The sequence below is a fragment of the Erithacus rubecula genome (genome assembly GCF_903797595.1).
Source record: "Erithacus rubecula genome assembly, chromosome: 12".
NCBI lineage: Eukaryota > Metazoa > Chordata > Aves > Passeriformes > Muscicapidae > Erithacus > Erithacus rubecula.
The window spans coordinates 5260822-5272151 of record NC_136664.1 but is presented as its reverse complement, the minus strand read 5'-3'; the positions used below and the strand labels follow the sequence as shown (position 1 = coordinate 5272151).

The following is an 11330-nucleotide window of genomic DNA, read 5'->3' as shown; positions in this document are numbered from 1 at the left end:
TCATGTGCTTTATATGTATGAATACATGCAGGTATACAAGAAATGCTGTGTTATTTAATTCACAAATAGCATGAAATACTAAATCTACATTCCTATTGCTTCCAAGAAGATTATTTTATAACCTACAGAAATAATAAATACCCATAATTACAATAAAACCTGCTTGCATAACACGCTCTATTTAAAAGGAAAAAGATAACTTATTCTGTCTGCTGCCAACTACTGAAGTCATCTCTGTTTGCAGCATTCCCTCAGAGCTCCAGGACTTCAGCTGGGAAAGCTCTTGGAGCAGTGCAGGCGCAGACACGCGCTCCAGCCCGGCTCCCCACGGGACACAGACCATGCCCATGTCTGCAGCTGCAACTGGAGAAGAGCAGGGGGAAAATGCTTCAAATGAAGGATGCCAGCTCCCCAGTCCCTCACCTCCTATGGGCTACAGGGGAAATTAATCCTCTATGTTTTACAGCTTCCAGAGAGGATCTGCCCGGCTTTGCCCACGATTTATGTGTGTCCCTGGTGTGTTGAGGACTTCATGTTCAGCCACAGGCAAGTGTGACATGGCACTGAACACAGCCCTGGTGCAAAAAGTGTACCTTTTGTCCTTTTTTTTTTGTAGTTAGGCAGCAAATAAGTCCAAAATTCCCAATTTTGCACCCAAAAGCAAGGCTTTGTGCACACGCTGTGCCAGGGAGGGGTGTCAGCCCTGCCCAGCACGTGGTGGTCTGGCTCCCCTCTCCATTGTGGAGCAGCCAGGACAGTCACCTCCTCCCATGCTTCTACCAAACCTCTCACCTTCTGCCCCTGGAATCGATGCTTTTGAGCACCAGCTTGGAATGGCCTCATCCTGTGCCTTGCAAAAGTGGTGAGGGCTCCTGTGAATCCATAACAGAGGATCTTGTCTAGCTGGAGTTATCCTGCAGTAGCAGTTTCAATGTAAATCTTTTCCATCACTGCTCTCCTTTTTTAATCTGTGTTTTTGAAACCCAGCACTTCATTCTGCTGCTCCAGAAATACCTAAAATAGCTCAACCAAGAGAGCCCTTTCCAGCCAGGAGGTGAAGGAGTTAACAATGCCCTTTCAAGCAAAACCACAAAAACTGGGGGGGAAAGAGAAAGAGGGGGTGGGGAAAAAAAAGAAAAAAAAAAAGAATTTTTAACTGAGAAATGGAAAGGATCCAAATTCTAACCGAGAGTAAAAGCACAGAGAGAGTATGAAACACACAAATCATCCTGGGGTTCGGAGTTGATAAAGTTATTAAAAAAGAAAAAAGGAGAAGGGTGGGGGGGAGAGAAAAATCCCTTTGTTTCTGCCCTATACCTTGAGGCTGTGGGAGCAGAGGGAGGGAGTGCAGAACGAGTCCGACCGGAGCCCAGCGCTGAGCCCCATCCATCCCAGCAGGAGCTGGGCACAGGCTGGTGCTCCCAGCTCCCCTCTGCTCCGCTCCTGGCAAGAGCCAGGGAGGGATTGCTTGCATAAACTCCACACTTTTTTTTGGCTTTTCTTTTTTTTTTTTTAATTATTATTGTTAGCAAGTGGGAGAAAAGGAGCCGTTTCTGGGGGCTGGATGCGGCCGGAGCGCGGGTGGGTGTGGAGAGCCCCGCTGGCTATTGGGCCATCGGCTTAGCAACAGCGTGGAAAGGGCCAACCCCAGCCTTCCTACAGCTGGGCCACCTGCCAAGGATGGGTGCCAAACGCTCCTCTCCTCTGCCAAGAAAACAGACAAGGGCACATTTCAAACTCCAGAGTTAAAGAGCGGGGTGGTTTTTTTGTTGGGTTTTTAAAATTTCTTTTCTCTTCTCTGCTCCACAAACTCTCCTCGTTCATAGTTACTGATCTCTTTCCCTTAAAGTGGTTCAAGCCACGGGGAATTGTCACTTGTGCAGGTTTCAGGAGTGGTTTCCCCTTCCCTGAATGTTTCCCTGTCTCTGCAGGCTGGAGCAGTCTCTGAGCCCATTTCTCCTGCAGGTTCCCTCCTTCCCTCCCCAGCACAGGAACCTCTGCCGGCTGCATTAGCACTGAAACCTGCTTGCCACTGCCACGCATTCATGGCACTGGCATAATTTACGGCCCGTGCCACTCTCTCGTCTGCTACCTCTTCATTCATTTCAAGCCTGTTAAAGAAGTGGAATAAGAAGCACAGAGACCTAAATAGGCAAAAAGTGGCTTGTAGCCACAAACCTTTTCTTTCTGGAGAGGAAGAAAGAATTTGGGAATTCTGGTCTCGCTTTATTGACGATATATTTTTACATTATATTTTTAGTGCAGTCTTTCATACATATTAGTCTTTGTGATTGCTGAAGTTGAGGTAGTGCCAAACTTTTGCTGAGAAGAAATATGGACTATGTTTTTTCACCAGCTGAGAAACGTGCAGGTCCATACTGTATCCCAAAATCTCTTCTTTCCCTGTGAAGGAGAAAAGCAGAGTTGTCAAAGCCCATTTCCAAGAAACACCAACTCTCTCCAGGTCCCTGTGGCTTAGCCCCTGCCCAGAGAGAGTGCTTGCCTTGGATCCTGATTTTAAGGAACAAAATGGAACTGACTTTTCTGTTGCTGTTGTTGTTGTTGCTATAAGACACTCGTAGGAGGTGAAGCCAAACATACCTCTGGGGAAATATTAAACACTTCACAGAGAAAGGCCTGAAGAGGCAAATATTGCAGCCCTTTTCTCACGCCAGTCATCCCATTAACTTCAGACACTGCTTGTGTGAGTGAGGCTGGTGGGGTCAGGCCTTTGTACACAGTAGCACCTCCAAAGGTTAAAGGATGTCATTTGCAGTCATGATCTTGTTTCACTTCCTACCTCTACCTCTGATTTACTGAGAAACCTCAAATAAATCACTTAACCTCTCTAAGAATGAGTTTACTTAAGTGCAAGAACATTCTGAGCCTCCAACAATATTTGTGAAGTGCTTTCAGGTCCTTGGAGGAAAGATGTACTTGCAAATTATCAGGGTAGCTGCTTGCATGGAAATAAATCTCAATTTCTGTGTCTAAGCATAAGTCCCAGCTGTATCCCAATCTCATGTCTGCATAACAGTGGTTATGCACCATAATCTACTTGGATTTTATAGGGAAAATATGCAGGAAAGCATCTTGAAAGGGCATCTCACTCATTTGCAAGCAGGTTCTTGGTTCCAGAGAGCAGGGCTTTGGGCTTGGGAAATGCTGTATGGTGCATTTCAACCTGAAATACTTGCATCTGATGCATTGAGGAGTGTGTTTCTGCAGCTCACTGATGTGGTACCCATGGTCCATGCACTATGTGCTTTCTCAAACAGCCCAAACTTCCATTATTAAAAAAAAAAAAAAAAATTAAAAAAATGGACAGGGGAAGTATTTTCTGAATAGAAAAAAAAAAAAAAAAAAAAAAAAAAAAAAGATATTATGGGAATTTGTGTGGTTGTGACTGTGCTCCCTGTCCTGGGCAGAACTAGGAAATATATGAACAACAACAGGAACCATACAAAAAAATAGATTTTGGGTAAAGGTTCAGTGCCAGGAGAAAAGGGAAGGGGCTTCCTTTTTATCTGTTCTGGTTCTGCTTATCTTTTACTAGAGGCTGTTTTTAGTGATGAGGAAGTAGAAAAAGAAATCCATTTGTTTTTCTCATGACACAGCAAAATACACAACCTAATAACTCAGAATAACATCCCTTCTGCCCTAAAGAAATAATCTCCCAAAATTAAACCAAGACTTTATCCAGAGATTGCCCAATTCAACAGTAAATTTCCATTCAACTGAAAAGGCTTCGAATAAAGCCTTCATGTGGGAATCAGCAAATTGAAGCAACTTCATAAACTCTTGGTAATAATTCAGGACTGGGGTCTCAACTGTTTTTCATTCATTACTAGGGTGAGCAAAGAGCTCCACATTTTGATGGGAATTTGGGACTACAAACCAGGAATATTGTGGCACACAAGGACAGCTGGACTAACTTGTAAGCCTTGAGTCAAGAGTCAGCTGATGTACATTGAAATGCCATTTTTCACCATGCTTTCCCCAATAATGGCTTCCCCTCCTGTGCTGCTGGCTCCAGCATGTCCAAAAAAACTTCACCACCCTCTACAGCACCTTTCACAGCTACCTGAAATTGTGTTCTCTTTAAAGGGTACATAGTATGTGTCAGTAATTCCCATAGAACCATAATTGTTTTTACAACACCTGGTTATAGCAGGTAGTATAATTTGCCAAGAAGTTGATATGAATGCCTTCCATAACATGCTTTATATAATCCATTATTAGAGGACATTGCTGCATCTGTAATTATGTTTGCAAATGCATTTTATTGAGTTCTACATAAAAGTATGCAGGACTGAAACCAGCTCCTAGGCTGCAGAAGTATACATACACTTTGCTTCCTTCCAAGTATTTTTTTCTGTATAGGCAACATTACAAAAGGGAAAGAACAAAATTTAACCTCAATTTCCTAGCAGACTCCAGCCCTTAATCCAAGAATCCTTGAACCTGGGACAATTCAGGCCTTCACTTGAATCCTGTCATTTTTTTCAGCTTTAGTTTCTACGTAGCAGAAGTGATTATGTGAGTTCTGGCTTCAGACTGATCAAATCTTTCAGTGTCTCTACTGCTGCTGACACCAGTTTGAGAGGACAAATTACATTTGATACATTTACCTGCAGAACCCACAGATCTCCTACAACTGGTGCTAGAAAGGGCAAATTTAGACTGATTTCCCAACTTCCTTTTGACAAAGTATGATCCAGAGAGATCCTGGGTTGATTGTCACATCTCTGAGTGAACTCTGAGTGACCAGCAGCCTGGGGAAGGTGCTGCCTTTACTGCTCCTGAAGCCCTTTTGGCTCAGTGCAAGCAGTGGAGTTTAGCTCCTCCCTACAGATTTCCAAGAAAACCTCTCCTTTAGGTTGTTAATTTGCAGGAGTCAAGCAGTTCAGACAGCAGCAGCCTGTTTTTTCATATTGCCTTTCCAATAAATGCCCTTTCAGTCTGGGTTGATTATTTCATCTGAAGCAGAAGTCCATCACAAGGCCTTCCATACTCTGGGCAAACATACAGCCAAATTAATCTGTTGTGAGCTAGTTATCTCTTGTGTACTTAAAAAAATAATGACATGTGAGTTTTGGTGCATTTTTTTCTCATGGATGGAAATGTGGTAAAAAGCCCAGACAAGGTAAATTAATTATAGTCCAAGTCTTTTTCCATTTATGGTGAACTTTCTCTTTCCTTCCCAGCCCCCCAAGGAACCACACTGTAAAACACTCTCTCGAAGAGGTTTTATCTCTTTCTGTCTTGCCTCCATTTCTCCAGCTCCTCTAGTGTATATTTGTCTTCTCTACCTGCTGCCCAGTTAAATCAGCCTCAGAGGCAGTGACATATGCCAGATCACAGGGGCTGTCACTTTAATTCCCTGTGCTCATATTTTTCTCCCCTAGTGGGGTGCTGGGGGCAGATGTTTGGAGAAGGGACCCCTTTGCTGCCTGGCACACCTGTCCTGATCTTGGCTGCTGATTCTGGGAGGGGAATCCTGGCCCTGCTGACAGTGCCCAGAGTTGAGCAGGCAGCTTCTCCCAAGTGCAGCTGAGTGCAGGTTCTAGATGCTGGAAACTAAACCTTACCCCTTACCACAGGAGCAATTTCTCCCAGTTTCAACTCAACTATTTTGTCTGATTCCTGCCTGAAGGCACAGACCTGCACAAGCCGGGCATGTGAATGCTGGTCTGCTCCCATCCTCAGACCCCCATCCTCATCCTCACTCCCACCTGGCCGAAGCCAGACTGGGGCTGTTGTGGGCTCCACCCTTGCATTGCATGAGCCAGGTGAGCTCCAAAGCACTGGTGGCTCCAGGTCACTGCACTGCTGCACAGCTTGCTCAGGGTGAGCCCTCGTGGGGACAAATGCCCACAAATGTGGTGGCACATCCCCCACAGGTCTCTGCAATGGCTGGTCTCTGCCCTGTGGCCACACCAAGCTGTAGATAAACCAGCAGCTGAGCACTCTGCACCTTCTCCTCAGAGGAAAAGAGAATCATGTCCCCCTTCCCCTTTAGCACAGATCTGCTGCTCAAATCCACCTAAGACAGGTTGTGAAGAGCCTGTGAGATCACTACCCTAATGCCTTTCACGTTAAAATCCTCCCTGCAGTCCCTACTTGGTTTCTTAGGGTTGTCACAATAATTTTCTACCAGTCTGACTCTGAGGACCTATTCTTCTGCCATCAGCTTTCATCAGGAGCAAAGTGAAATCCAAAAGTTTCTGATGGTTTGCTAAAAACCCCCAGCTGCATGAACCTTCCATCTCTAGTACCATATGGAGCCCTAGTCAAAGTCTTCCTCAAGGCAGCAGAAATTTAAGGCTTAACCAGATGAAAGCATGATAGGACAAAATATCCGTGATTTATTAATGGGCTATTTTGGGTTTTAAATTGATGTTTATCAGTAAAATAATACTGGAAGGAGCAAAAATCAAATCACATTAATGCAGGCTCAATGGCAGAAGCAGCCAAATTACAGCTCCTGCCTGGTGGTAAAAAGTAAAATGGGCCATGCACTCTCTTTATCCTGATATCCCCTACATGCATATCAGGGGAGACCCTTACACACTTCTGTCCTAAAAAAACCCTCACTTTACCTTGGTGTTTTCTGAGGAAAGATGCAGTTCTGAACACCACACCTTTCTTTTCAAGCTAGGACTTAACACCATCTCTAAACAGACAATGATATAACACACATTTCTAAGTGTGAGTATCCAGGGAGTGATAAATTGAAGGTTTGGGGTTTATTTACATTAATAATGCATATAGAAAAGCTATTTGAAAATAAGAAAGTGATACATTTTATGCTGTGCAGTTCGTGGGGCAGAAATGGAAAGAAGAAATTCAGTTTTACATTTCCTTTGTAGCTCTGGGTCAAGGTGACTCCCAGCACAAGCTGGAACATCCCCAATGGCAACCTCCTACACATCTACCTCATGTTGCTCCAGCTCCTCTCCCCAGCTTAGTCACTTCTCCAAGTACATCATGGGGGAAGACCTGGCAGAGATAAGGCTCAGGATTGCCTGTCCCCTCCCTGGGATGGCCTGGGGCATGACATGGGGGCTCTTTCCACTGCTGTCCTCCTGTCTCCTAAGGTGAGTAAAGGATTTCAGTGGGAAAACTGTGCCTAAGGATGTAGCTGTAAATCGTGGAATAAATGGCTGGAGCAGAGCCTTCAATTTATTCTTATTCAAAAGAAAGCAAGCAAACTGTTTCTACTGAACCTGGACAACCACACAAACCTGACACAAAAGCACTCTGCAAATGTTGGTGCTGCTGCATGATTTGCCCCAGCTGTCCTGGTACAAGATGGAAGACCACAGGCATCAGGATGCTGCAAGGATAGGGAATGCATGTCCAGCTCTCCTCCCCTGCTCTGCCTTATTATATGAGTGCTTGGTTCACCCAGGGAATGAAGAATCCCAGCACAAGACAGCTGGGAATGCTGCATCTTTCGCAAGAAGGGCTGCTCACACACAGGGTTGCTTTAACTGGGGGCTGTCAGGACAGAAAATTGCACTTGGGGATACTTTCCATGAGATGGGAAAGGGGCATTGCTTAACAAAGCAAGGCTACAGGCTTCCCAGCATACCACTGTACTGGCAATTAAATTAGCCTCTGAGCCACATGTGATTGTGCCTTAAGAAATTAGTGTGATTCAGAATGATTTGGGTAGAGGAAAATATTCCCTTGAAGGATCCTGCCTGGGCTTCTCAGTGTGTGGAGGGTGGGAGAGGAGAGTTTCCCAGTCCTTGTGCAAAGGTGAACTCTGCCCAGAAAGAAGAAACTCGAGCCCACTGCAGCCACCTAAGGGCATTCCACCAACCAAAATGGAAAATTAATTAAGAGAGTGAATCATTTTCTGAGACTTACTCAGTTTTGTACTGCTTTAGTGCTCGTCTCTTCTGTCAGTAGAGCAGCTCTTGATCCAACACAGTGTTTATAGTCACGTTTCCATAGAGCCCTGGTGTGCAGAGCCAGCTGGTGGGAATGACCTGCAAGACCTGTTTATAGATCTCCATTACTGAGCCTCTCATTTTCTTGGATGATTATTGTAGGTGTCAAATAAAGCTAGATTACCTGTTTTATGTCTTAGAATGATAAGCAAGCCAAAGCAAGTCATTTGGCTCATGCAGTTATACAGGTATACCTAGATATACACATACATACATTATTTCAAGCACTCAAGGCAATCTCACAGATTTTCTTGTTGGGATTTCGAAACCCTTTCGTTTCACCAAAATATCCCTCTCGTAAGGTGATGCTGGAATTTTGGCTTCTCTAGCTGGGCTGCAGAGCTCATCTGCAAGAGTTAACAGAGCATGGCAAGGGCACAGACAGTGGTTTGATGGGGGCAAGAAGCTCCTCTCCCAGAAAACTGGTGTGGAAGGGGCGTCTCAGCCACAGCACAGCTTGGCTCAGCAGTGGTGCCTGCAATGGCAACGAGGAGGTGAAGCATGTGCTGACAGAGCTCATTGCTGGGGAAGCTTATAAATGACTCCTGGCACTACAGTTGGCAGTGGCCAGTGTTACCAGTCCTACCATTGCATAACATCTGCACTTTACCACAATCACCAAAACAATCAAGAAGCAAAGCAAGCTAACGCTTGTCGGGGAATAAACTCAGCAGTCACTCACTCCAGTATCACACACTTTTCCAGCCTGCAGCTCCACCTTCTTCTGTTTCTGTGCCTGGGACGAGTGGGCTCCTGGCTGCACCCACCTTGCTGGGCGTGGTGGGAGCAGCCCTGTGCCCTGGGCAGAGCCGTGCTGGGCTCTGGATGCTGACTCAGTGATGCAGGGCTGATTGCAAGCAGCAGTTTCAGCCAGCCCCAGCCCCATATGCATTCACCAGCACGCAGACACAGCCACAGGCTCTTATAAATGGATTCCAGAGCCCGGCCAGCAGCGAGCTGGCTTGGGCTGGAGCCTCACTCAGTGCAAATGAGGGGACGTGGGAGGGCTGTGCAGCCATGGCCTTTGTGCTCCCACAGCTTGGGTCAGCTGAATTCTCGCTGCAGCCCCATTCCTCAGCATAATCAAGAGATGCTCAGAGACAGCTCTAATTAAAACAGATTGTCACGGCCCCGGGGAGGCTGCTGCATGAAATGGAGTTCAGTGAGACCTAGGGAAGATCTAGGAAAAGCCCCTTTCTCTTCCACCTATTCCAATATATTAATTTATGCCCTCAAAGGACCCACTTCTCAAAGGTATGTTTAAAAGCCAACAGATTGCAGTTCCTGCAGGGTGAGCCCAAGACCAAAGAACCCTTGTAAAAATCTCAAGTCCTTGTTTGAGAGCAGCTCATCCCCTTCCCAAAAGGAACTCTTCGAGCTGATGTGCTGCTCCTCTCAAATTATGAGGCAACATCCCCAGAGAAGAGAGGGTGTCTCTCACACAGAGAAGCTATTCCAAGGCTGCTGGGCCCGACCCAAAATCAATTGAAGTACATGGAGAGTCCTTCCACTGATTCCAAAAAGGTTTGAATTAGGCCCAAACATCAAAGCCAACACCATAAACTCTGCCTGGAAGCCAATGCACAGCCAAGTACCAGCCCCTCAGCAGAAGTCATGTGCTTACAGAGAGATACCCAACTCACTCAGCAGGATGCTGCCTTCAGTGCCAGCTCCTCATTTCCCAGGGGATTTAGCTCCCCTTACTGCATTGCAGTGTGTAACAGCACAAAGATCCACTCTGCAAGGGAAGGTCACAACCCTCATTGCCAGACAGAGATGGGAGGAAAAAAGGACAAAAATCAACAAACCAACAAAGTTTCTGTACATAAGGAATGGGGGCTCTGAGGTCTGTGCTACATAGGGGAAAAATCTTTATTCCCCCACAACCAAATGGAGCAAAATGATGACACAATGGCCTCAGTGCTTTAATCAGCAGGACAAGTCAAGCCTTTTATTCCTTTGTATATTCCAGTCAATGGAAAGTTATTGCTTAATTAACCCCCTTGAATGAATACCTGATAATTAATAAACCCATATACTGTACCCCAAGGCTTTGAGTTTAAGAAATCTCTTCTGTTCAAATATGAAAAAAGAAAACATGCTGAACTAATGGGAAATAATTCTGGTAGAAAGCAAACCAATTAGGATTAGTGAATTCCATTTCATTTAAAGTTCCAAGATAGAGAAGTAATTTATCTAGTAAATTAATAGTGTTAGTGACTTTCCTAATATATTAGCAAGTCTTTCGTATCATATTAGTGAAAACCAAGCTGGCTAATACAATAAAAGACTTATTATAAAGGTATGAAGGTTACTAATGTGATAAGATTTTTGCATCCAATTAGTATTAAAAGAAGGCTGCTTTAAAATGGACTTTTACATTTATTTATACGATTACTCAACCTACTGTATAGACCACAACTTTTATCTTAACAAATCATTAATCCTCCTCCCAAATTTGGAGCTGCTGTGTGTTATGTTCCTCATGCAAAACTGCATGTGTGCCTCTATCTGCAGATCTGCATGGGTAACTGGCCCAGATTATTTGTCTGGCTGCATTGTATTTAGCACAACACTACAGCGGTTTTGCATTCTCCTAACCTTGGATCAGTGAGAGACTGGTCTAATCAGATACAGCAGCCTGAAGGCAAAACAATTACACTGAAATTATCATATGGAATCAAGCCAAAGCTCTGTCTTGTCTGCTATCCTGTCTTCATCAGTTGCTAGATCCTCCCACCCTTCTCTGGAGCAAGGTGAAAAATACCTGCTGCAGTGGCACGATGGAGTCACCTACTTGTGCAGGCATTTCTTCAGAGCATAACCACACACTGACTTCCTGAATGAAACAGCAAGGTTTAGGTCCTTTATAAAATACTGAATTAGAAACTTTAATGTTATAATTCATACCTGTGTACATGTGCCCAATGGAATTTATGCTGAGGTGTCAGTGAGTTCCAGAGGTGACTCTTCAATGACATGAAGAGGGAAATGCTTTGGTTAACCTTAAATCATGCTGGGATTTGCACTGTACTATTAGTTATTTTATGAATACAGCTTTTTTTGTTGTTTTGTGAGAGATCTCATATGCCTCCCAATGCCTTTGCTGTGGGTTCATGAGCAGAAGAACAGATTTGCCTTCAGTGCCAACTGCAGTGAAGGCTGCACATGGAAGCACACAAAAATGGAAAAGACAAGAACCAAAAAGAGGGTTTGCTACATTTATTTGACCCACTGTTGCAAAAATGGGTAAAATTTTGGATCTGAATACAGTTAATCTTATTTATTCAGTTGTGAGGTGTCTGCCTATGTACATAGCTTTGCAGTGTGTTCATATACAGTCTTTGGAAAGAAAGTTTTCAGACTGTC

General features: G+C 44.6%; 1 long non-coding RNA gene across 1 annotated transcript; it reads right to left on the bottom strand.

Moving 5' to 3' along the window:
* Positions 1-2205: 2205 nt before the first annotated feature.
* Positions 2206-8010, bottom strand: LOC306807167. The gene is made up of 2 exons (XR_013775646.1): positions 7879-8010; positions 2206-2403 (listed from the first exon to the last, which is right to left on the bottom strand). It is a non-coding gene; the product is annotated as an uncharacterized lncRNA (long non-coding RNA).
* Between the last annotated feature and the right edge of the window lie 3320 nt (positions 8011-11330).